Raw genomic sequence first — 26,013 nt, forward strand, 5'->3', positions numbered from 1 at the left:
CCCTTTTGAAAGACATCAACTCGGATAGTGCAGCAGTCCTGCAGGTCTTTGCTAGATTCTCAGTCTGGAATTCATGTTGAAGTCTCTGAAATTAAACTTGAACAATGCAAAGACTAAAAAGCTCCCTCTGAACTCTACCTGAAACTTTTCACTGAAGTGACTTGTTCTTGACTTGCACATCAAAAATGACTAAAAATAAACATGTATTAAAGTGATTGGGAAGCAACTCCACAGATATCCAGTTCCTATATATTTTCAACCAATCTAAAATTTAAGAGCTTTATACATGTGTTTGACCTCGAAGTTCTTCAAAGTTTGAAGTGCTGTAGGAGTCCACCAATGGAAGATTGTATTGTACCTGTTACTCAGGTATTGAAGAGGAATTGCACTTTTGATGCAGCACATCATCTGTCCTCGGTTTATTCCACCATTGCTGAATGGTAATAGTAAACTAGGCTGGTTTAGTTCATCAGCTACTGGCTGAGAAATGGGAGTGATGTCCAGCTGGAATTCAAGGGTTACAGCCTCGATCGGCAGACATTGAATCAGCAGCCATTGAATCCCAATGGCTAGGTAACAACTGCTGGGGATATATGGTCAATCTCCAAATGGTGGGTGAGGCTGGGGGTTATTCATGGTCACAGTTAGGTGTGGAGAATATTAACTGAATAACCACAAAAAGTAAAATTAGTACTTAATTGCACCTACCTGAAACTGGTTTCCAGAGCTGGACTGCTAGGACTGCTTTAGAGTTCATCCTCTTTAAGACATCCCATGAGAGGTGTCACATTTGCTCTCCAAATTAATCATGCTCACAGTGAAGCTTATAGAATTAACATCCAGATTTCACACCACTGAATGCTACATCCTCAATGCAATAGCGTTTCAAACACACAGCACCCCAGAAGAAAAATGTTATCTGTATTCTGAAGAAGTTCTATAGGAGAGTGTATGAGAGTGCATATATTGTGCGATAGAATATCTAGCCCCCATATGTGTATATGTATATTCACACTGAACATTCATGCTGAAATAATTTGTGAGGTTTGCTGTGCTTCCAACTGAAAAAGCGCCACCAGGTAAAATTATTGTGCTGATAGTGTATGAATGGGTGATAATGGTTCCCTTGCATGTAGACTGAACTATTACTTGTATCCAATTCAATTTTTAATATGGCTAGCAGTGATAAAGGTGAGCAAAAGCACCACTTAGCACTACATTGCATAGATCTCTCCACTTGAGCACTGTATGATATGTTATCAGCAACACCTTTTAATGATTGTTACTGTGAAATATCACTGGAAACCAAGCAGAAAATTTAAATACACTCTTTCTTCTGATTGAGAAATCAATGCAGATTTGGAAGTGCTTGAAATCTTTGAACAAAAAAAAAATACGCACATTGTAACTTATGTTGATTTGAAACTGTCATTTCTTTTTGCTCATCTTGTTCAGTTTTTCTTATAGCCTAATGCATTCAAACCATTACATTTTGTCAAATGATATCAAACAACATAATATCAGGATCAGGAGTCAAGGTTATCACCACAAACTAACTAAGAAATCTGTGCAGTTAATTTCTGCATATTTATATTTGAAACTGGAATTAGGTAACTGTATATTATGGGGAAATACATTGTAGCATTCTTGAAATAAATCAAATATTCCAAATTTGAGATTACAGTGATGCTGCATTTGTCAAAGCTTTAAACTGTCTTCAATCAGAGGAAAATTTAAGATCTTACTGATATCTATAATGCACACCTGTAATTTAAAACAGACTTTTAAATGTTTCCCTTTGTGTCGCTGGTTTACAATCAATAAAGGAAGTTATATCCTGGTGGTTCACTGTAAAATTAATTACATTTCCCACCGCTGCCTGTAAGGAGTTAATGTGTTCTCTCCATCAACGTGTGGGTTTCCTTCAAGTGATCCGGTTTCCTCCCACTGTCCAATTTCGTACCGGTTGGTAGGTTAATTGGGCATTGTAAATAGTCTCATGATTAGGTTAGGATTAAATTGGGGAATTGCTGGGCAGTGCAGCTTGAAGGCCAGAAGGGCCTATTCTGTGCAATATCTCAATAAATAAATACTTAAAAATTTACATTATCAAGAGTTGAGTGTAATTATGAAAGAAGTGTCATTTATGTGTATCATGCAATACAATGTAAACTCACATCTTTTATGTTTCAAAAAACATCATATTATAGTTCATTTACACATTTTACAAGAACTTAGAAAATCCAGATGAGGCATACATTGAATTTTCAATAACAAGTGCATTTGTGAACTAGCCTTTTAAGTGATTTTTAGATCACCATATTAAATGTTTATATATTTCTTTGCTGCAGCTCTTTGGGTCAATGTCTCTCTTTCATACATTAGTTGTTATCTTGTTACACAAATATCTATTCAGTAAAAGAAGCAGAGGATGGAATAAATAATATTTATATCTTCAGTACCTAAAGTTGAGGTAGAAAAAACGTGAAGTGTATTATTATGATTAGTCTATATGACAGAGTGTTGTCAGATTTAACAATCCTAAAAATACTAATAACGAAAATAACAACACATCAGCTAATCTTAGTTAAGTTAATGCGGCATCAGTTCTCAAGCATTGTACTGTACTTAAAGAATCCAAAGCCACTTTGATTGTTGTCATAGAGTCACACAGCAGAGCAACACGCCCTCTGGACTACAATGTTAATTTTCTAGGCCTTGAACTGTATCCTTCTATACCATGGCATGTTGGAATTTTATTTATTTTAAGTTTCTCCATTCCTTTGCCCTTAAACTTAGATAACTCTTCTTCCCTCTCTACATGCTCTTTTAGAGAACTTCTTCTAATTCTGCCATTTCCATGCTTCCCTCAAACCATTGTTTGTTGTGTCTTCAAGTATTGAGTCTAAAGCCTAGAATTTTCCATCTTAAACAGTTGTATCTCCACAGTTAATGGTGATATCTTGAAGAGCATCCACATTGCAGAAGAGAAAGTTGTGGAGGTCTTAAAATGCATAAAGTAATATATAAAGAAACAAAATCTGATAGGATATTGTAGGAAGCTAAGAAGGAAATTGTGGGGTCCCTAGCAGAGATATTTGTATCATCAATAGTCACAGATACAAGAACAGGAAAACAGATTATAAGAACAGCAAAACAGATTATTACCTGAATGGTGGCCAATTAGGAAAAGGGGAGGTGTAACGAGACCTGGGTGTCATTGTACACCAGTCATTGAAAGTGGGCATGCAGGTACAGCAGGCAGTGAAAAAGGCAAATGGCATTCTGGCATTCATAGCAAGAGGATTCGAGTACAGGAGCAGGGAGGTACTACTGCAGTTGTACAAGGCCTTGGTGAGGCCACACCTGGAGTATTGTGTGCAGTTTTGGTCCCCTAATCTGAGGAAAGACATTCTTGCCATAGAGGGAGTACAAAGAAGGTGCACCAGATTGATTCCTGGGCTGGCAGGACTTTCTTATGATGAAAGACTGGATCGACTAGGCTTATACTCTCTGGAATTTAGAAGATTGAGGGGGGATCTGATTGAAATGTATAAAATTCTAAACGGATTGGACAGGCTAGATGCAGGAAGATTATTCCTGATGTTGGGGAAGTCCAGAACGAGGGGTCACAGTTTGAGGATAAAGGGGAAGCCTTTTAGGACCGAGATGAGGAAAAACTTCTTCACACAGAGAGTGGTGAATCCGTGGAATTCTCTGCCACAGGAAACAGTTGAGGCCATTGGCTATATTTAAGAGGGAGTTAGATATGGCCCTTGTGGCTAAAGGGATCAGGGGACATGGAGAGAAGGCAGGTATAGGTTCTGAGTTGGATGATCAGCCATGATCATACTGAATGGCAGTGCAGGCTCGAAGGGCTGAATGGCCTACTCCTGCACCTATTTTCTATGTTTCTATGTTTCTAGATAAGGTGCCAAAAGAATGCAGAAGGCCTAGGTTGTGCCTTCATTGAAGAAACGCTGCAAGGAAAAGCCTTGAAACTATAGTCCAGTGAGCCTAACTTCACTGGTGGCCAAACTATTGGAAAAGATTCTGAGAGAAAGGAGTTACATGTATTTGCAGAGGCACGGGGTAAATAGAGATCATCAGCATGACTCTGGGCACAGGAAATCATGTTTCACAAATTTGATTGAGATTTTTGAAATAACAAACAAGATGTAAAAAGGCAGAATAGTAGATGCTGTCCACATGAATGACAGCAAGGCCATTATCTAGGTACCACATGGTTGGCTGGTAAGGAAGGCTTGATTATATGAGATCCAAGGGCAAACTAGCCAATTGGATTCAGGATTGGCTGTTAGGAGATAGAGGATGATGGTAAAGTGCTGATTTTCAGATTGGAGAACTGTGGCCAGTGTGTTGCTCGGGCTGAGACCCTTCTTGCCTTGAAAAGTAAACTGCTCATTTCCCTCCAGAGCTGCTGCCTGGCCTGCTGAGTTCCTCCTGTATTTTATTTGTGTTACTCTGGAGTTCCAGCATCTACAGTTTCTCTTGTGTCACCATTGTTGTTTGCTGTTTACATTAAAGATTTGGATAAGGATGCAGGTGTCATGGCTAGTTAGATTCCAGATAACACTAACATTGGTGTATAGTGGACGGACAAGAAGGCCATCTAAGTTTTCAATGGGATTTTGATCAGGTGGGCCAGTAGGCCAAAAATGGCAAACGAAGTTTAATTCAGATAAATGTGAAGTGCTGTACTTTGGTACGACAAACCAGAGCAGGACTGTGATAGTAAATGGTATTGCCCTAGAGAATGTTGCAGAACAGACATATGTAGGGCTGCAAGTACACGCTTCTTTGAAAATGGTGTTACCACTGGCCATGGTGGTGAAAAAGCCATTTAACATTCAAACAATTGGTTGGAGGAGCTCAGCAGGTTTATCAAATGCTGCTTGATGTATTGAGTCCTCCAGCTCATTGTTTTTTACTCCAAATTCCAGCATGCACAATCTCTTGTTCCTCCAAGGCATTTGGCATGTTTTTTCCTTCAATGGTCAGGATACTGAGTACAGGTGTTGGAGCATCATGTCACTATTATCAGAAGCATTCTTCCAATCGCCTGCTAATTAAATTGATACTAAAATGTGAAACAAAGCTCCAGGGGCATGATAGTGTGATTAAAACTGACAGGGCTCTCGATGATTTTTGTCTCCATAAGCATTACAAAGAGAGTAACTAAGAGTTAGATAGATAATAAGTATGGTTAATCAGCAAGTTTCCAGGTGCTCTAGGATGAAGTTTCAGAAAAGCAAACAAATTGGGATAAATTCTTCAGGCTGTCAATGGGAAGGGATCTCAGCATTCATTTCTGATTGGCCATGAATAGATTTCCTCTTTAGTACAAAAGTACTTTTTTTTTGCTTTGGTTTTGATCTACTACATTGGCATGCACACACAGAGCTGGCTACTTTATGGTGGTAACTCATAACATGATTACAGTCCCAGTCAGATTGAATTGACAGTGCTAATTTGAAGAGGTAAAATTGGTAGCATAAAGTGATGTTCTGAATGGGACATACACAGTAGAAATTTGATACGGAATAATTAAGTGGGACCTGGGATCATTAACCAAAAAAAAAGGTGAACATAAGCTGATCTGTCCAGTACAGTGTAACTAATCTCAAAAGCCCTTTCCAATTTCAAGTTATCCTCTTAGGATTATATTAAGATTCTTATATTTGATATTTATATAATATTTCCTTTTTAGCCCATAGCAGTGGTGTAGTAGTTGAGTATCAAAGCTAGCAGTTCAAAGACCTGTGTCCAAATCGCATTATAGTCACTGTGAGATTTAAATTCAGTTAATAATCAGGAATTTGCCGCAACAATAACTGGTATTAATAATGATGGCCACAAAACACTACCGGATTGTCATAGGTTAATGAAGATGAGGAGGAAAACTGCTATCCCTACCAAGACAGGCTTATGTGTAATTTTAGATATCTCCCGTGTGATTGAGTCTTAAATGGCCCATGGCCCAACAAGCAATCAGCTTCTAATTGAAAAGAGAAATAATAAAACTGGATGGGCATGACAAAGTCACTTCAAGCCCAGCTGGTCTTGCAAAGCCCCGAGGTCTAAATTGTGAGAGGTGTCCCACAGCCCATTAAGGAGCAGGCTGAATCTTACCTGACGCACAATATGTCAGTCTACTCCATCCAAATCCCTGGTTACATTCTTTCCTATCACCACAACAGCACCGTGGACCATCAGTAGCAGCAGAAATATACGCCAGTGCAATTTGTATTCTCCTGGTCCAGCACATCATTGGGACCTTCTTTGCATCATAAGATGAAAAGTGGGATGGTTTGCTGATATTGCATAATTGCAATATTTGTCAATTGTACTGACTACTATTTAGCAGATATTTATGCCTGTTTGCATTTAGAACTAGAAAATATTTAGGCATTGGTTCTCCAGCATTGTCCAGTTATATTCATGGTGCAAGAGAGTCAGATATTGACCATGTCTTACAAAAGAAGGTCTAACAAGGTTAACCTTGACCTTTAATGACTTTACTGTCATAGAGTCTCCCATTCCTTTTGGGTCGTAATTGCCAAGAAATGCAACTGGACAAAGTCACTTAAATGTAACAAGTACCAGAGTAGATTGGAAACAGGGTACTCTGTGACATGTGACTCACCTCTTGATACCCCCAAATCATTCCACCATCTACAAAGTAAAAGGCAGGAGTGAGCAGAAATATTCAACAATTGTGTGGAGATGTTTCCTCGCAGAAACTTGCCACCACCCAAGACATAGCAGTAAGTTTGACTGGTTCTCCATTCACCATCCTAATCATTCATTCCTTCCATCACTCACAGCATATGCTATCTTCAAAGCGTACTGAAGTTGGATGCTATGGTAGTGCAGCGACTAGCACGACACTAATACAGGTTGAGGTGACGCAGTTTGGTTTTCAATCTTAGAGTCCTCTGTAAGAAATCTCTGTACATCCTCCCCTTAGAATGTATTGTATTCTCTATATGCTCCCCATAGGATGCATTGGCTTCTCCAAAGATATACTGGATAGGTTAATCGGCCATTGTAATTGTCCCGCAGTTAGGTTAGGGTTAAATCGGGGTTGTCGGGGTTGGGCGGTGTGGCTCAAAGGCCCAAGAGCCTATTCCATGCATTATCTCTAAATAAATAAAATGATTTGCCTAGGCCACACCAAATCCAATACCAATAACTAGATCACCAAATTCATAACCAATAACCAGACCACCAAATCCATAATCAATAACCAAACCACCAAATAGAGCAAGGGCAGCAGGTTCGAATGTACACCACCATGTTCCGCTCCAATTCGCACACAATTTAGACTTAGAAATATATTATTGTCCTTTATCATCAGTGGGTCTAAATCCTGAGCTCCCAATTCAATAGCATTCTTGAGCAGAAGGACTGTAACAATTGAAGAAGGTGGCTGACCACCATTTTCTCAAGGAACTGGAAATAACTGCTAGTCCTGTCAGTAACATATAGATGCTAAAAATTGAAGATATATACAGAAAATAATTTACACAACCTGTTGAGTGCAATTAGACCCCAAAAGGAGGTTTATCTAAGCAATGTTAAACTAAATAATACAAAGTAACCATTAAAAATATATAAATACCAACAATATTAATGTCATTCATTAATTTCAGGAATCATGTTTTGTCACAAGCATTATGAGATCTTGTGATGCAATTTTGGAAAAGATTTAATGCATTTTTCTTTTAAATAAGTGAGAGGTTGCTATGTCTGACAACTGACATTGGGCCTTACATTTCAGGTACTTGGAAATATTTCTATAGGCTAGAAAGCAAATGTCAAATGATTATCATTGTGAATGCAAATTATTCAAATAGCCTTTTATTGTTTGCTAATCATGTATTATTTATATACAAATATGTTATTCTTCCACAAAAGTGTTATTTCTTTGCTTTTATTTGATCCCAGTCAATGGAAAGTAAATTATGGCTCATTCTTTCCTCCCAATTAGCCAATGTCAGCAATAAAAAAAATTATTTATATTGGAGATTTTATGCCTTGTCATTAAAAAATTACAGTCAGTTGCCCCTTTCTTAGGTACATCTGCAAACCTGCTCATAATGCAAATATCTTAAAGCCAATCATGTAGCAGCAACTCAATACATAAAAGCATTCAGACATGGTCAAGAAGTTCAATTGTTGTGCAGACCAAACATCAGAGTGGGAAAGAAATGGGACCTAAGCGACCTTGACCGTGGAATGGTTGTTGGTTCTAGAGGGCTGGTTGGAGTATCTCAGAGATTGCTAATCCCCTGGGATTTTCACACACAACAGTCTCTAGAGTTTACAGAGAATGGTGCGAGAAACAAAAAAAAAACCCAGTGAGTGGCAGTTCTGTGGGTAGAAAAAGTCGTGTTAATGAGAGAGGTCAGAGGAGAATGGCCAGATGATGGTAAGTCACATAAACACACGTTATAATAGTGGTGCGCAGAAGAGCATCTCTGAATGTACAACACATTAAACCTTGAAGAGGAAGTGCTACAGCAGCAAAAGACCACGAACATAAGGTAGCTAATAAAATCACCACTGAATATAGATATCCCATTAAATCTATAACCTTAGCTCTTTGGAATCCAGGGAAAAGTATAACAGTGTGTATTGATATTGTAATCGAATATAACTATTGAATATTTGGTCTGACTATGATTCAGATTTAATTCACCTCGATTTGGTAATATAGGGCAATACCTTTCACACAGCCTATTCTAATGGCATGTTTCTCGAATTCCTTCCCATTTCTCCCAGTTCTTCCTGTATTTCTCTGTTGCCTTGAATGCTTTGTAAAGCTTTGTAAAGACACAGTTGTGATTGTGTGTCGAAACTCAAGACTGAACTCAAGTCTTCCAGTTTTGTTATTTAATATGTTGGCAGATTGGCCCACTGTACACTAACAGATGCAACAGGGATTATTAAAGAAATCCAAATTTTGCTGCAGGCAGCACAGTAAGTGCCCATTATCCAGCAGTCCTTCCGTCCCTTGTCACTCATTAAACTAGCACCAAAATTCGACTAGGTTTCAGTACATAAATTATTGGCTGTTCCAATTATCAAGAAATTCAAGAATTTTTTAAATGATGATAATTTCTGATTTCTAATTAGTTTTAGTTGTCATATTTTTTCAGTTTTTCATATTGTCACAATCATGTCAATAAATTGAATGTGTTTTATTAGGCCATATACTGTATTTCAAGAAGATTGGTACATTGCTTGTGAAAGTTAGCTCCTTACAAGATGACAAAATATTTATGGAATACCATTTGATTTATTTTAATCAATCTGTCCATAGTGGTGTGGTCCCCTATTATTGCCTTTAACTGTTTGTTCAGTAACCCCAGTGCATTTTGATTCAAAGTACTTTTGGCGTGATGAAGAACGTTCTGCTTTAATCTCTATTTCAGCTTAATTTAATGTATCTTCTTGTTAGTTTGCCAGCGTTTAATTTCAAGTGCATTCAAAATACACATTTTTTAACACTGACCACTCAGATGCTTACTTCACCATGCAGATGCCTCTTCTGCAAGTCAGAAACCCCTCTGTTATTCAGTTCCTTCTCATAATGTCGGATCATGTTTGCCTGAGTTGATATCTACTGCCATTGATCTGCAGTAGCTTTAAACATTGAGAACTGACTCTGTAGGCTCTAACATTTCCTTCATCCTATGTTGTTTTAATGCAAATACAAAACATTCAATGCCCTTAATTCACACCTGCTTACATTAATTTTCCTTTGTGTATTTTTTTAGCTCCTTCCATAATTCAAGAGGTGCCTAGTTCAAGTACACTGTCCCTCCTAAATTCGATATTATTTGTAAATTTTATTTATTTACAATGAATTTCAGAATCCCTGATGTCAATATATATTAAAAATGACAGAGACCGCAGCGATGACTTAATTTAATTTAAATATACGGCACAGAGTAGGCCTTTCTGGTCCTTCTAGCTGTGCTGCTCCAGCAATCCCCGACAACCCTGATTTAAACCTAACCTAATTTAAAATGACCAATTCATCTGTTTGCTGTTGTATGCTGGGGCAGCAGGCTGAGGGTAGCAGACACCAACAGAATCAACAAACTCATTCGGAAGGCCAGTGATGTTGTGGGGATGGAACTGGACTCTCTGATGGTGGTGTCTAAAAAGAGGATGCCGTCCAAGTTGCATGCCATCTTGGACAATGTCTCCTATCCACTACATAATGTATTGGTTGGGCACAGGAGTACATTCAGCCAGAGACTCATTCCACCGAGATGCAACACAGAGCATCATAGGAAGTCATTCCTGCCTGTGGCCATCAAACTTTACAACTCCTCCCTTGGAGGGTCAGACACCCTGAGCCAATAGGCTGGTCCTGGACTTATTTCATAATTTACTGGCATAATTTACATATTACTATTTAACTATTTATGGTTTTATTACTTTTATCATTTAAGGTGCAAATGTAACGAAAACCAATTTCCCCCGGGATCAATAAAGTATGACTATGACCATCTACCTAGTATGTCTTTGGATTGTGGGAGAGAACTGGAGCACGGAGGGAAATCTCACGCATTCCACAAAGAGGACTACAGAAGATGCCAGATTTGAACTCCAAACTCCGATGTCCTGAGCTGTAATAGCGTCATGCTAACTCTGATGCTGCCATGGAGACCTGGAGCATTCTCCGCAGTCTCCTTCCACCCTTAGACACTGTCAACTGTTACTTTCAGTAACTTCCTACAACTTAAATCTTGAATTCCAATGACTTTGGTTTAATTAGTAATCCTCAGTGTGAACCTTTATCAAATACCTTTCATAATCCAAGTAATGTTTTATAATGCTTTCCCACAAATGGTGCAACTGCGTTTTCTCAGCAACTTATGGGGGAGATGTAGCCGCAAAAGTCGTGCATTGTCAATGACATTCCTCTAAATGCTAATTATTTGTAGCTGTATGTTGGCTCCGTGCTAGCAATGTTACCATGAAAGTGCAATGCCTTCTTCACTCTAGTCTATTTCCAGAGATGCGGACACTGAGGAATGTTGCTAGAGGCTACAAGGTGTTATAGATCAGTTGGCAATTTGGAGTAATTCGGAGAAGTTGCAGATGGAGTTTAATTCAGAACTTTTGGTAAGTCAAATACAGAGGAAAATATACAATATCAGCACTCTAGGAAGCATTGAACTGCAGAGGGATCTTGGGGTGCAAGTTACGGCCAATGGATCTTGGGATGACAGTGGCTATGTATGTTGATAGGGTACAGTTGAAGGCATACAGCATGCGCATACCTTGATGAGACAAGTTGGCAAGTCATGTTGCAGCTGTATAAAGCTTTGGTTAGGCCACAATGGAAGTATCAAGTGTAGTTCAGCTCACCATGCTACCGGAGGACAGTGGCAGCTTTGGAGAGGGTGTAGAAATGTTCCACCAGGACACTACCTGAATTGGATTGTACTGACTATAAAGCGAGGTTGCCAAACTTGAATTGTTTCCTCTGGAGCATTGGCGGCTGAGAGGTGACCCAAATGAAGTATGTAAAATTATGAGAAACAGAGATAAGTTTGAGAGTAATTTAGTCAGAGTAGAAAAGTCGAATACTAGATGGCACGGATTTGAAGTGAGAAGGGAAAAGTTTAAAGAGACGGACAAGACACAGAGGGTGGTAGGTCTCTGAATACTCTGCCAAGTGAGGTGGTAGATGCAGAAGTGATAACAATGTTCAAGTGCCATTTAGACAGACACAAGAAGGGAACAGAGGAATATGCAGGTGAACAGCATTAGTTAGATCATGGTCATGGTCAGCACAGACATGAAGGGTTGAATAGCCTGTTCTATGTAATATGTTCTATATTCCAACTGAATTCACTTACCCCGAGACTCCTCCAGTCACTTGTAAGAAAATCTTTACTGTCTTGGAGTTATATGTCAAACCTCAAACTGCAAAGAATATGAAAAAAGATCCTTAACTGCACTAAGTCCTGGAAAATAAAAAAAAATACAATAAATGAACATTTGAAATTAATTTATTCGTTGGGATAAAATAGAATAGATAGTTCTGCAACAGAAAAGGAATTAAGAAACATCCAACATTAAGGGCAATCACAGAAAATTAAGATACATATTCAGCATTCTGTAAACAGTTGAATTTGTTAGATAGTTTAATGTACAACTCTCCTGGTCAGACTGGACCAGGTATTATCCACAAAATCATCAAAGGAAAACGTCACTGTCCTAGGGAGGTAAACACATCTACAAACCCCTTTAATGATGTTTAAATATTGGAAGATTGAATATTTGTGAATGTTTTATTTTCAGAATCATTCTTTATAGTTAGCACAATCTGATGATTGGAAAATACTCTGATGCTCTCATCAGAGTGCTTTGAAACATTCTTTCATGCTGGTAAACATAACAGAGAACTATGATTGTTCTGCAGATAATATTCACATATTCTGAAGTTTTGCATGAGATCTTATTACAGATGTTATTGTACTTTAGTGCATCTCTGCTATCTGTGCTGTCAGGATTGGTAATGCTGCAAAAATGAAAATGATGAAAATGTTTTCACTTTACGCCTGATACCAGCTAACACAATCAAAGAAGGTATCAAATTAATTAAGTCCAATATGTACCGTTTCTTATAAATTTACAACAAGACACTTAGGTCTTGTACCTGCTTTCATACATAAAGGCACACACACTCACGCACACACATACTATATGCACACACTCAGCTCTGGCACTTAATTTCCATCTCTCACAATATATTCCTTTATAATTACCAAATTAAACAATATATGTCAGATTATGCCAGCAAATCATAAACACGAGAAAGTCTGCAGATGCTGGAAATCCAAAGCAACACACACAAAATGCTGGAGGAACTCAGCAGGTCAGGCAGCATCTATGGAAAAGAGTAAACAGTCAACATTTTGGGCTGAGACCCCCCTGCAAGTGTTGACTGCTACTGACCAAAGTAAATTTACTTATACCTCCAAGAGAGAAAGATATTTATTCTTCCTTACTAGGATCAATCTGAGATTAAAGGGAATGGTTGAATACACAATTATCCTTAAGTTATAGTAAAAATATATATACTTTAACTGAAACTCCTGTAATTGCACAGATTTTCAAAGTAGCACTCTTACTTTGCATAAAATACCATTACAAGAAAGTATCCAGTGCTTTGATTCATATTTGAAGGGATTATTTATTGAATTCTGATTCTGCTGGACTGTGTCCTCAGTCCTTGGTCTGTTTCTTGACTCTAACCACAGATCAAGGAAAAGAATGTATAAACAAGGAACTTCAACATTCCATTCAGTTAATTGATCCCAAATGCTACTTGACATTGATTATTGGCACATTCACTCTCTCTCCCATTTATTTGTTTACAGTGCCTCATTAACTTTTAAACAATACCTAAAGAAATATTAAATTGTTTCATGTTGCCCAGAAATTCATTCAAAAATCTCAACAACATATAAAACAGCTAACTTTTTGTTGCCCTTCTTATTGTTGGATTAACATTTTCTCCTTAGACTAAAAGCACATTTTAAGAACTGACACTATGATGTGCTGTATGGAAGACTATTTTCTCTGTCTGGCCAGACTTCTGGAGATTTGGTCATGTAACAGTCTGTGACAACTCATTCCATACGTTTAAGGAGGTAATTTTTGATATTCTCTCTGATACATTTTTAGTTAATAAACAAAAGTGAGTTCAACTTATTTTCTGAGGCAGTCGTGGAAATGTTTGTTTTCTTAACTCCCAGAGAATATACTGCACTGCAGTAGGATAAAATATTACATCAATCTAAGAACTTATTCTTCAGAGTATAAAACAGGAAAAATAAACATTTTGAAAATTCCATGTAATAATAATCTAAAGCAAAATATGCAAAATGACCCATGATGTTATTTTGCAACTTCAGGTGACAACAAGTACAATTATTTACATCAGTTAGTTCAGTATAATCTGATTCATATTTTTCTTGAAATATTGATTTTATTTTTTACACTTTATCAATGACTGTGATGTCTGAATTTTCAGAAACTTGACTAATAGAACAAAGAGGGATAAATTTGTAGCTGGTGCCCCCAGGTAGCCATTATTCTGAATTCCCAAATCCCTAATTATGTTTTGGTTTAGTTTTTCTCCGATCTTGGCAATTTACTTGCAAATGTTTCGTCACTATGCAAGGAGACATCCTCAGTAAGCTGCTGATTGTGTTAACCCTAATTATGATGAAACTTCTTCAAATCAGATCTGTCAATAAGCTGAAGTAATCTTCCATTGTCTTAAAACTTCAGGATTTTTTTTATTATTTCCTTATAACTTTCATTGTGTTTTGGTGTTCTGCTATGAACATGAGCTAAAGTTAAATATTACATTGAGAAGCAAATACTCTTAGGTATCATTAACAGAGAAGAAAGTAATTTGCATCAGATAAACAACTTGTTTACTGTAAGCAAAGATTAATGCTTAATTTGAACCAAATATAACATTTGTAAGTCAATAGCGCCTTGATCCGTTATACTGCGATAAGTCAGTATGTAAAAATCATTTCTACATCTGATGACAGATTCTACAGGAAGAATATATTGCTGCTAACAGCATAAACAAAATATACAGTTTAAAATTTTCCATGCAAGCAATTGTTACTTGCATGAAAAAATATTAATGGAAGCATACTTATCTGCCTTTACTATAAACAAATTATAATTTCTGTAAAGATGCAAAGTAATTTAACTACCATATTAACTTATAGTAGTGGATTGACTGTCTGGGTGATTAGAAAAAAATAATTCCTTAAGTTTCCCAGTCTCCATAGGTGTGAGATGGAACAAGATATTATACTACTTCTTTTTTTCTATGATGTTGCTGACATTTGCCCTGTTTTAACTTCACCTGTTGCCCTTGGTCCTTCAGTTTTCAGTATCCTGTTAAAAAGTAAAAATGTGACTGTTTTGAAGATGCAAGCTATTAGAAACCTGTTACCATCTCATGAACTCTTTGTTAGCCAAATATTTTGATAGTAGCTCCACAATACAATATACATCCAACATAACTTGAAAGTTCTAAGCAACAAAGGAATCTAATGTTCATAATGTGGAAGAACTGCAGGAGGTTTAAATAAGCCAGCATCTAATACTCTTAAACAATCACATTATTTTGTTTGTGTTAGAACTCAAATTGTCTGGAACATTTGCCAAACAAACCCTTCAGACTCAATAGATTAGCACATTGTTTTTTTTCTTTCTCTGAAAAATCTCAGTCATGTAGACAATTGCATATGAAAATTTAATTGCTTAAAGGCATGATGGTTAACTGTTGTTTATTCTCTATCTTTGTTGTTTGAAGTTGCAGCAGTAATCTGACAACACAGAAATGAAATAATGTAAATAATGCCTTGTGTTTTCTTTTCTCTGGCAGTTTTCAATTGACTACTTCCAATTTGGTAAAATGGAGTTTGGCATTTAATGATAACTTCCTCTCATGAGTATATAACTACATTGCAAGGATAAGAGATTATCAATTGATAATCTTGCATTGTAATTCCTTGCCTCATATCTGGATAAATAAATTATCCATATTTTCATCATTTGAAAATGTATATTAAAATGTATGTTTGTATCCATGTGCTTCTCTTACACAGCAGATCTTTCAAAGCTATCTTGAAGCCACATTGAACTTGTGATGATTTGTGTTTCTTGATCTGCAGAATTAGCACTTGCTAAAGGTTTCAAAGTTTCAAATTAAGAGAATGCAGGATTTCTTTTTGTGTCCATCGTAATTTAGTTAGCAGTCACATCAAAAACTAGTACAAGTGGAATGTTTGTTATCCTCTTGCAAGCCACCATATTATTCTGACTAATATATCTAGAATTAATCTCATGTTTGCCAAGGCTGAGGTGCTGTAGTGCAGCTGCTAATAACTTTTGATATTATATCATGGCCTTTAATCATTCTAACTTATTATTTCTATTGCAATTTTTTTGAAAACAAATGCAGAGCTTCTCAAACTACTATGTTTTTATTAATTGCAATTTGATCAGTAATTAATAAGCAATTTGGCTAAAGGACTAAAATTATGAAGATAACCCTGTCTTTCTTTTCATATCTAATACATTCTGCCTGATGAAACTTTTGTTTATCATGCCCTATCTTCTTTTTCCCTAACCTCTGCATTCCTTCAAATTCTTTCACTCCATCCTTGACAGACCTGTGTTTAGATGTCTATGCTCAAGGTTCTGGTAGTCTTTCTGTAGACTTTTCTGCTTCTCTAGCTCTCTCTCCTCCACATACTATGTGTTGTTGAATAAGTCTCTGGCTACATATTACCTCTTCTTTTGGCAGGATTTTCTAATGGTATCTGATAAATTCCCTCAAATTTCTTGCAACTTTCTATGGCTATAAATGTGCTACACATCAGTGTAAGTTAGCATTGACATCATTGTGAAATTAACAGGCCAGCTGTTGCTGGCTATGACCTACTATGCTCAAAGTTTGTTCAAAGTAAATTAATTATCAAAGTACCTATATGTAATCATACACTGTCCTGAGATGCAGTATCTTGCAGGCATTCACAGTAAAATAAAGAAATGCAGTAGAATCAATGAAAATCGTCACACAAATGAAGAGTGACAAACAACCAATGTGTGTACTGAAGGGAGCATCCGCCATTCAACTGTTCAAGCAAGTACAGCTGATACATTCAATCAGTTCATACCTCTGCTGCCTTCCCCTCTATCCAGGCCAGATTTTTCAGCTCATCGTGCCACTTTAGCCAGGCACTGTCTTTCTGAGACTTCCACTTGGCATGTGGTTCTCAGGCCCCTGTACTAGTCATCTAATTTGCAAGGTGTGATAGATACCCCATTGATTTCAGTAGGGATTCCGAGTATATTGTTAAGGAGGCAGAGGAAGATATTATACTTTATTTAAATTGTTTTGATTTAGTTTTGATATTCCCAATTAATTCTAAATAGTTTTATGTGTTCTGAATGTTGTTGTAAAATATTTGATAATTGTTAGCGTTTCTAGTTATTACTTCAATTACAGTAAAAATCAAATACCTCTGGACGTCAAAGACAAACATGTTAACATTCTTGACAGATGGCAGATCTTCAGTAACCCCTCTCACTGCCTCCCCACCATAACACTCCAACATTGCTCCTGACAAACCTTATCATGAATATTCCTGGACTGCCTTTCACAAGAATTGTTGCCATCCAGGTTTCATGACCCAAGAAGAGGGCAGTAGTTTTGGTCCAATGTATCGGGCCAGGGTACACATGAAGGGCTTCAAGTAGCCATTCCAAGCAGTTGGTCTGAGTTGCCCATGATTCCTAGGACCATAGATCCCTAATATACAGTAGCATCAAAAATTGGTAACAGTAATTTCATTTTTTCTGTAGAATCTGATGTAATTATTCTGATTATTCTGAGATATAAAAAAAGTGGAAAAGCTCTGCTAAATTCAAGCTAGTGCACATGATCAGAAGGCTCTAGAAAAAAATATCTTCTCCATTTCAGTGTATTGTCATGGATGTGTTTGCTGGTGACATTGGGCCTAATGTTGGAAAAAAGTATTCCAAGAGCTAAGTTTTGTGACCCATAAACTCAAAATTACTGAGCAATGTTTCTGAATATGTTCAAGGGATGTTTATTTTTTCTAAATTCTTGCCCATGTTGAATGCGGGCAAAGTTACAGTAAGCTGATGGACACTAAAAATGTCTAAGAATCTGAAACAGGAAAGGAAACTGGGACTGAGGTCAAAGTATATGCAAAACCAATATGTCTGGAACATGTCATTTGATGATTCCAAGATGTATAAAGAGTACAAAAAAGATGAATAGCACAAAAAGTCCATATGTTAAACAAACTGGAGGATAAGGAGAAGCCCCAGAAACATATACTGGAGCATCTGGTAAAATGGAGAAACTGATCCAGCTGGATTGAAGTCAATGTTGAACACTTAAAATGTGGTTCGTGTTTAAAACGCCAAACATTTTCTTTGATATTTACTGCTTCTTTTCCCAATAGTGATAGCATCTATTTACATTCTAATATATGCCAAGAGGATGCATTGAGTTTCTTATTGTGTGTTCACTAAGGATTTAAACAGATTTTCATTGATCTAAAGAAAGAGATAGAAAGTGACTCAAACTGTTTTATAATAAAGCTACTACTACGTTTTACATAATTATACAAGACAAATAATTTTGTTAGTTTATACTGAAGAGCCAAATCAGATAGGTTTCTAAGTAGGTTTTGAAATGTTGAATATTATTCATATTATGTAAGAAATCTCCATAGAAGCAAATTGTGCTTAAACTATTATTTTAGTTACAAATTACAGCATGAGCAAGGATGTTATCTCAATGAATCATCAACTGATATCTTTTTACTTAGCTTTGCTCCTAATGGGATTCCAAAAAAGCTACTCACGATAAGTTGTCAGGTTGCATCTTCTTGTGTGCTTAGAGCTGCAAACCATAGGAAATGCAACCTAAATCAAAGTGTACAAAATATGGTTAGTGCTGATATAGAATAATCATTGCTATCTGCACATGCCCCGAACCCCAGTTTTTACTACACCCCAATTATGCAAAGGTGATCTTTGATATTAAAATATTGAATTATATTTTCAACTGATTTCAATGGGACATGTAGCCATAGCCATTCAAATTTTTGCTTATGTGCTCAAATCATAAATAAATATGATTTACTGCAGCAAATAGCAACTACTTTAAAAACTTTTATATCCTTCACCATTGCAAATTAGTAAACACAACGATGCATTTTACATGTAGTATAATTACTTCAGAAGTTATAAAGTAATTGAATGTTTGACTATAAATTAAATACTTACGTCTTTGTTGCACGGCAATTGTGAACTAACCTGCTATATCACCTACTAATGCACTTGGGAAATTTACTGGATACTTAATGCTCATGGATTTTGCAGATGCATGCACTTAAGTATGGTCAGGAAGGTGTTTTGTCTGTGGTTTGATCTCTGATTATAGGCATGTCAACACACCTCAAATTTGGCATCACTATAACAGTTATTTCTAATATAGAAAAGGGACAAGAATGATAATCAGAATATCCCATGAGTGTAAGTTCCAAACTGAAATTCATTAACTTTAAGAGGAGTATATATTAAATCAGATGCCTCTAACAATGGGACAGATTGACATAACCCCCATCTTGCCTAGATAAGCCAGGAATGTGAATTTCACAAGTATAACATCCTCTAATGTCCTGTCTAAGTGTACAATATTATATAGAAACTGACTCAGATTGATGAGAAAACCTGATGTTGGGCAGAAAGTTGGCAGTTACCATAGGCAAAACACATGGGATTGTCATTATTACCAACAGACAAATATTTGATGAAATTAGTTAAAATCTATGAGGATTTTAGGAAAATAAAGTTACTATTTTAATCAAGCATCACGCAAACTAGAAAGGCCAAGATTTTCACCTCAGCATTGGACAGAAAATACTGAATTCATTTATGTAATGAATTAGTTTGAAAGATAAGTGTTTATTTTCTAGATTCTATTGTTTCAAAGTGTCATGGCTCGTTGCAAGATAACTGAGACAATAAATTCAAGAAAGAAATCTTTGTTTTCGGGAATCAGTAGATGCTGGACACAGCAGGAAAGTGCCGATGAATTAAAAGATCAGTCATGGTCTTATTGAATATTGATGCAAGTAAGAAGGGCCGAATGGCTTTCTATTCCCTCAAGTTGTTATGCTTCTCCCCATTCTTCGTAAAAAAAAACAGATTTGCGAATTTGAGAATTTAATGACGGCAAAAGAGATACGTGCTTGAAGTTTAAATGAAACATGGTCAAAATGATTTTGACATACACATTGTTCATTTCGCAATGAAGTCTCAGATTCCTTGATAATGAATAAAAGTACTGTTAATTCACCTTCTCTGTTACATAATTGTGTGCCAGTTTTACAGCCACAGATATTGCATTTATTCATGGCATTCTGTTAAGAAATAAAGCTCCACGTTCCAAGATATATCACATTTTCTTTTGCAATTGATATTCCAAACATGAGATATTTTCTTCTGTACAATCGAAATGTGGGTATACACGATGCGCACAGAAATAGTTTGAGGTAAAATCGCGTGGTAGATGCAACTGCTGTTTAACTTTGCCTACTTTCCACCAACCCGCGTCTATACACGTTAGCACAAAAGTTATGTGGTTTCATTCAAAACTGAAGAGCTGAAACAAAACGACCTTAATGTTGAAAACAGCAGTTTCCAACACACACACACACACACACACACACACACACACACACACAAATACTATCTGTCAATGAATCAAAACTGTTTGCAAAATTCATAACGCAGCTATATTAAGATAACTTTTATATTTCCGGCAGGTCATGTATTCATCAAGTGACTGAAGCCTGGAGCGTCCCCTTCTCAAACGTCCCAACTCGATCGCGCTTAAATATCAGATGGCAATCACTAAACAATTCTAATTACTTTAAAATATCAAAATGCACGAGGTACAGGAAATATGATCTGGACCTGAGCTAGAAATTCTGAGACAGATACCTGGGTGAACGGTTAAAGGAGCTGTGAAGAAGGTGACAGCTACTTCAGTGAAACATCGATTATTTCAATGTATATGCAAAGTTGTTCTTCTGCTATACACTTTACCGCCGGCTTTTATTGTGGTCCCTAAACTCTTGGCATGAAGGATATGTTATACCTTCTCCTTACAGCTATTTCCATCACTGAAGAAGGAGGTAGTTAAACAGTACACGCATTTCTGTCAGCTGCTATTGATCATAAATCAAAGATCTGAATAATGTTCTCTTGGAATTAAAGGGTAAGCATAATATTCCAAATAAAGCAATGCAAGACGGGAGTTGGGGGGGGGGGAGTAGGAGCTGTTTATCCATTAGACATAAATGCAAAGTTTGCCCAAAATAAAAGCCGAATGGAACCACGTTGAAATATAAATGCTTTAATTGTCTTACGAAGCTGATTTGTGCACAACATAATTTCAGATTTTGGAGAGAGAGAAAAAAATACCAATTAAATCCAGTATCTGAGGACTGGAGATGTTTGATAACTAAAATCTTCATCAGCAATTTATCTTCCTGGAGCATAAATTTACTGCAAAGCTGTGCTTTCATAGCTCTGACGAGTCCTATTAATCTTCTTCACCAAGTTTTCGATAGGAGTCTACAGCTATTTGTGCCATGTGATCCACTAACATCTGAATTGTCATCTAGAAGGGCAGAAGGGAGATTCCACACTAGCCTGCTTTTCGCGTACAGTTCGAAGGATTTCACAAATACACTCGGATATCAAACCTATTCAGTTCGAATTGAACAGTGCTTTCCTATCTCGCTCTCAATATCTTACTTAATATAAATTGCAATCATATGGGATCAATCTCTTAAGATTGGGAACTCACTGTTCGCATCACTGCAGAAAAATACAAATCCTAAAGTTATCACTCGATGTCGTGAAAACGACGATCATCCACTATACATTTGAGAACAAATATAATAATTTTTCATGAATTGTAATAATTATGTAGATGCAGAATTCCGGCGAGCAATTGCATTCAGTGGAATCAAGTTATCATTGGAATATAAAGAGGGTTGAGGTGTAGTGGGGAGGGTTGCAGTGGGGGCTTGCTTGCATCCGGACGTGAGAGATTACAGAAAACCCAGGCCATTATCTTGTAAAGAGCAAAACTGAATCTTTCTTCATGGAGATACAAGCAAAAATCTGCATTTACCAGAATATTGTTCCGGTTGCTCATAATGTGTAGCAGGATATGTCCAGAATCCTTTCTGTGAGGTAATTTGAAATATATTTTGAATATAGAAATTGAGCACAAATTTAAAAAAAAATCATTTTGGACTTAGAGTTCGGAAAATGAAGGACACAGAAGCTGCATTACGCCGAATTATGTAGAAAGCATCACAGACATAATGAATTTGATCGTTAAGTAGTAACCGGATAGCGAGCAGTCATTTTATGGAGATAGAGAATCACAGAGTAACCCTATTGCAATGTCACGGCACAGCAGAGTCAAACTTATCTCCTACTATTATCACCCTTACAAACTACATCCACTTTGGTTGTAAAGAGAAGAGGGAAGGGGAAAGGAAGAGATAGAAAAATGCTGGCGTTCTGCCTAAAGAGAAATCATTGAAACAAATTAATCCTTCGCCGGTTAAATTGACATGGCAATCCATCATCAGAGAGCCAGCCTCTGAAAGCAATCTACTGGCTGCGTGTTCTCAGATTGGCCCTGGGGGCACAGAGACAGATAGAGAAGGTGAGGGGTGGGGGAGGGAGTGTAACCTGCACCTTTAAATGAACAACAAAGTGTTTATGGAAGGAATGTTAAAACACACACACGCATGCATAAGAAACGTAAAAAGTTAAAGCATCCAAGTCGGTGATTAATGGAAGTTAAAACGAGTAGTGATTTGACTGTTCAGCAAAAAATTCAAAGCAGACAGCAGGTGAAAACTGGCACTGCCTTCTCACTACACCTTAAATAAACAATATGACTCTTTGGTTAAAAATATGGCACTATCCAGATCCAGATTAGTAAAATAAAAACAAAAAACTAGACTTTAAAATACAGCACAATATAAGATTGGCGAAATCGTGTCTTAAGATCATAATGAAACACCTAGCTATCATTGACATGAAAAGAGATGCAGAAAAGAACAGAAAGTCTCACTGATTAACTAATAACTGGATGGGATAATCACTGCAATCGGCAGAACGGCAGCTTCGTGCAGAATGGGGAGCTGGGGTAAAAGGGAGACTTAATTTCTATTTCACTAATGTCTGACCTTTCAGTTAAAACAATCTTGCATTTTGGAAAAGTTGCGTAAGGGATCGCTGAAAGCAGGAGATAGAGAAGTTGTGTGGTACAAGGCTATCCGGGGGATTCACGTTAAAAAATCCTTACCAATATATTAAGAGAAAACACTGCAAAAACCTGGCGTTTCCCCAATAATTAAAGTGGACAGTGACAAATTGGTTTACATCGGTAACACAAATCGTGTCTGCACTAGTTTAGAAGCAACTAAGAAAAAAAGGTTTTACAGGAGTTTTTTTTTAAGTTTATTATATTGATTCTCGCAATGCCTGGTACCATTGTCAAGACATGAGCAGCATGCATATGCATTCACTGGACAAATAAACTTCTTAATAAATCCTATTTTCTCCTTTTTCCCATGATTATTTTATGTCCTCAGAATATCCATCACTTTGCTAAACAAACTTTCACTTTCTTCCGCCGCAAATCATCTTCCTGACAATCCCCGTTGACAGCTCTTGTTTACTGTTTGTTTCTTTTGTCTCTGTGTATCGATCAGATTTCCTTGCTACCTTTCAGCATCATTTACGGTGTAACGTAATTGAGTTCAAAGTGCATCGCGAGTTTGTTCGAATGAATTTATGCATTCAGCATGGACATGAATTAAGAAAATCACACGTTACCAATTTTTTGTCCTGGTGTGAAGGTTTTAAGAAAGCAGGTTCTTAATGGCACACAATAAAGGCAGAGGGAGGGATGGTGGACTACTTTTGAGAAGAAGGTTTCTTGTAAATTCAATTTTTACAAATATAATGCAGCTAAAACTAAGTAACTTTAACAACTTGGGATTTTCCAAGATCTCATGCACAATAAACTAATACCAAAATTTCATTACAAGATCACCATTCAGTGTGAAACGTATCAGTTAATCCCATATTTTCTGATATCTCCACAATGAACCATACCTCAGAGAAGTTTAACACGAAAGACCAGCAATGGTTCTCTACCTTGTATCCAGTTATACATCAATCAGATTCTAGTAATATTCTCCTTTACTCTAAATCTTTCCGCCCAGCTTTCAAACTTGATCAGATTTTTTTTTTAGCATGTTCATTAGCCTAGTTAATCTTTGTTATCTTGGGCCTGTAAGGGTTAATCAGGGCAGCAGCGTGAGGCCCGGGGTCAGAGGTGCCCATCCTAGTCTTGGCGCAGGACTTTGCTGGAAGGTGAGGGAAAACGCATATTCTCTCTCACACAAACGCACACACCATCATCCTCTCCACCTGCAGCTTGCAGTTTATCTCCAGGGAGTGCAAAACAGGAGATGACACTCTGCAAATCGCTAATTAGACTTCCCAGATACCTCGGGATGCGGTTTGCCTTTTCGCTTCTATGTAGCTATACAGCTAAATATAGATGGAATCTCAATTTATTTAAAATGTTAGCTAGCTTTGCTTTAGCATTTATGTAGTTGGTGTGTGTGTGTGTGTGTGATTCTGTTTACATCAATGTTGTGACACTTAGTATTTATCCGGGGAATGCATTGGAATGTACGGGTATGCTGTATTCATGTAGTGGTATGTACTGAGTATTATGTGTCCGTCCCGTTCGTTTTATAACGACACCTGAGACAAATACTGTTGATGTCCAATTGCTTGAGCCTGCCGCAGATGTCTCAGCCCTCGACACCTCTTAAATTCCCCATTCCATAATTCTGCAGTACAGCCTTATTGTTTCCCCTTGGTCTTGCACTTACCCCACCGTCCGAAATCGCTTTCTAATCAGTGTCTATTGATTTTCGTACCTCTTTTTATCCTGTTATCCCCACATCTGAGACATGCCTTTAAAACCTCTCTTTAGAAACAATGATTTACCCCTTTGCTCCGTTCTCACCAGCGAAAAACAATCGATATGCCGTGTTATTTGTGTGTGATCAGTAAATATTTAGTGTGGTGACATCTTCAGCTCCCCTCCCAATCGATACAAGACCCAATAGGCGGCGTGTTGTAATCTGTAGACAACTACTGTCTGCTGTACTCTATGGTGTACCTTTCAAGCCTTTTTCTTTCTTTCTGCTCCTCTGTTAAGATCAATTTCTTCTTGCCTCAACCTCTGAGTCACGCCAGTAACCCTTCGGTGCGACACGATATATAATAAGCTGGTTGTCTTGTTATCGTCAACTTTCCAGTCACAAAACTGGATGAATCGTATTACAGCTACACTGTACATTGCTGCTTATTAGCTTTATCCCGCGCCTATTGGTGCTGATCCGAATTTTATTGGCGCCATACATTCGAAGGACCAGATATCCACCAATAAATAAATTGTGCGGTATCCATTTCTAACAATATTATATTTTACTATAATTAATTGGTAAGTTTCTTTAGTATTGAAAATTGCAGAAACAACAAAGTTCGCACATTTGCCATTATCTTCATTGCTAAAGATGAACTTAGAAATTGAAGATGCGGTTTTTATATCCGGTGCAGGGCTGTTAGTAATTTTATTCATTGTCAAGCAGTCCGGCGCGTTCTATCTTTGGCAATTAGGTCAAAATATTATATTCTAACATGTTGCGCATCCTTCTCTGGACCTAACACTGTTAACTTTAAATAAAGTATTCACTCAGTGTGGTCAAAATAATTGTGACTTAAACAACCCATTTTATAAAAATAAGAACAAGCCGAGCTTCTCGTTAAAAACAATAATGTTTAACGTAGTAATCGGCGTCATTTCAATCCAACCACAAGACTTTTAAGAAATTCGGAGCTACACATATATATCTGACAGTTAGTCATACAGACATTAAACACCTTGAAAAAAACAGCGCTCACATATCAACAATTAAAGCTTAGTGTTACATATTAGCGAAAAGATTTATAGTCATGCATTTAAATAGTTCGCCTTCGTTTGACAATTTTACTTATAAATGTCTTCCTTTTGACTAGAAGGTTTTATATATATAAAGGCCTGTACTGTTAGTATATGTTATTGTTAGTATGTAGTGTCCAGTAGAAATGTCTGTTTAGGTTCTGATATCTATTGTGCCATTGGAAATGGCTGTATGGAAAAGTGGTGGAGCGGCTAATACTGGCAAGATTTGGAAGTGCACATGTACTTAATGATTTAAT

The 26,013-nt window shown here is 37.1% G+C and overlaps 1 long non-coding RNA gene across 3 annotated transcripts in view; it reads right to left on the bottom strand.

Moving 5' to 3' along the window:
* The window catches only part of LOC140209791 (uncharacterized), a 53,567-nt gene that overhangs the window by 25,114 nt on the left and 2,440 nt on the right, over positions 1-26,013 (bottom strand). For 2 of the 3 annotated variants that reach the window (XR_011889062.1, XR_011889064.1), the window contains 2 exons: positions 18,492-18,552; positions 11,907-12,014 (listed from right to left, as the gene is read on the bottom strand). This is a non-coding gene — a long non-coding RNA (uncharacterized lncRNA). Of the gene's footprint in view, positions 1-2,250; positions 2,463-6,667; positions 6,697-11,906; positions 12,015-18,491; positions 18,553-26,013 lie in introns of those variants that run through there. The other variant, XR_011889063.1, reaches the window with a different exon arrangement.

This window comes from Mobula birostris, chromosome 14, assembly GCF_030028105.1.
Source record: "Mobula birostris isolate sMobBir1 chromosome 14, sMobBir1.hap1, whole genome shotgun sequence".
NCBI lineage: Eukaryota > Metazoa > Chordata > Chondrichthyes > Myliobatiformes > Myliobatidae > Mobula > Mobula birostris.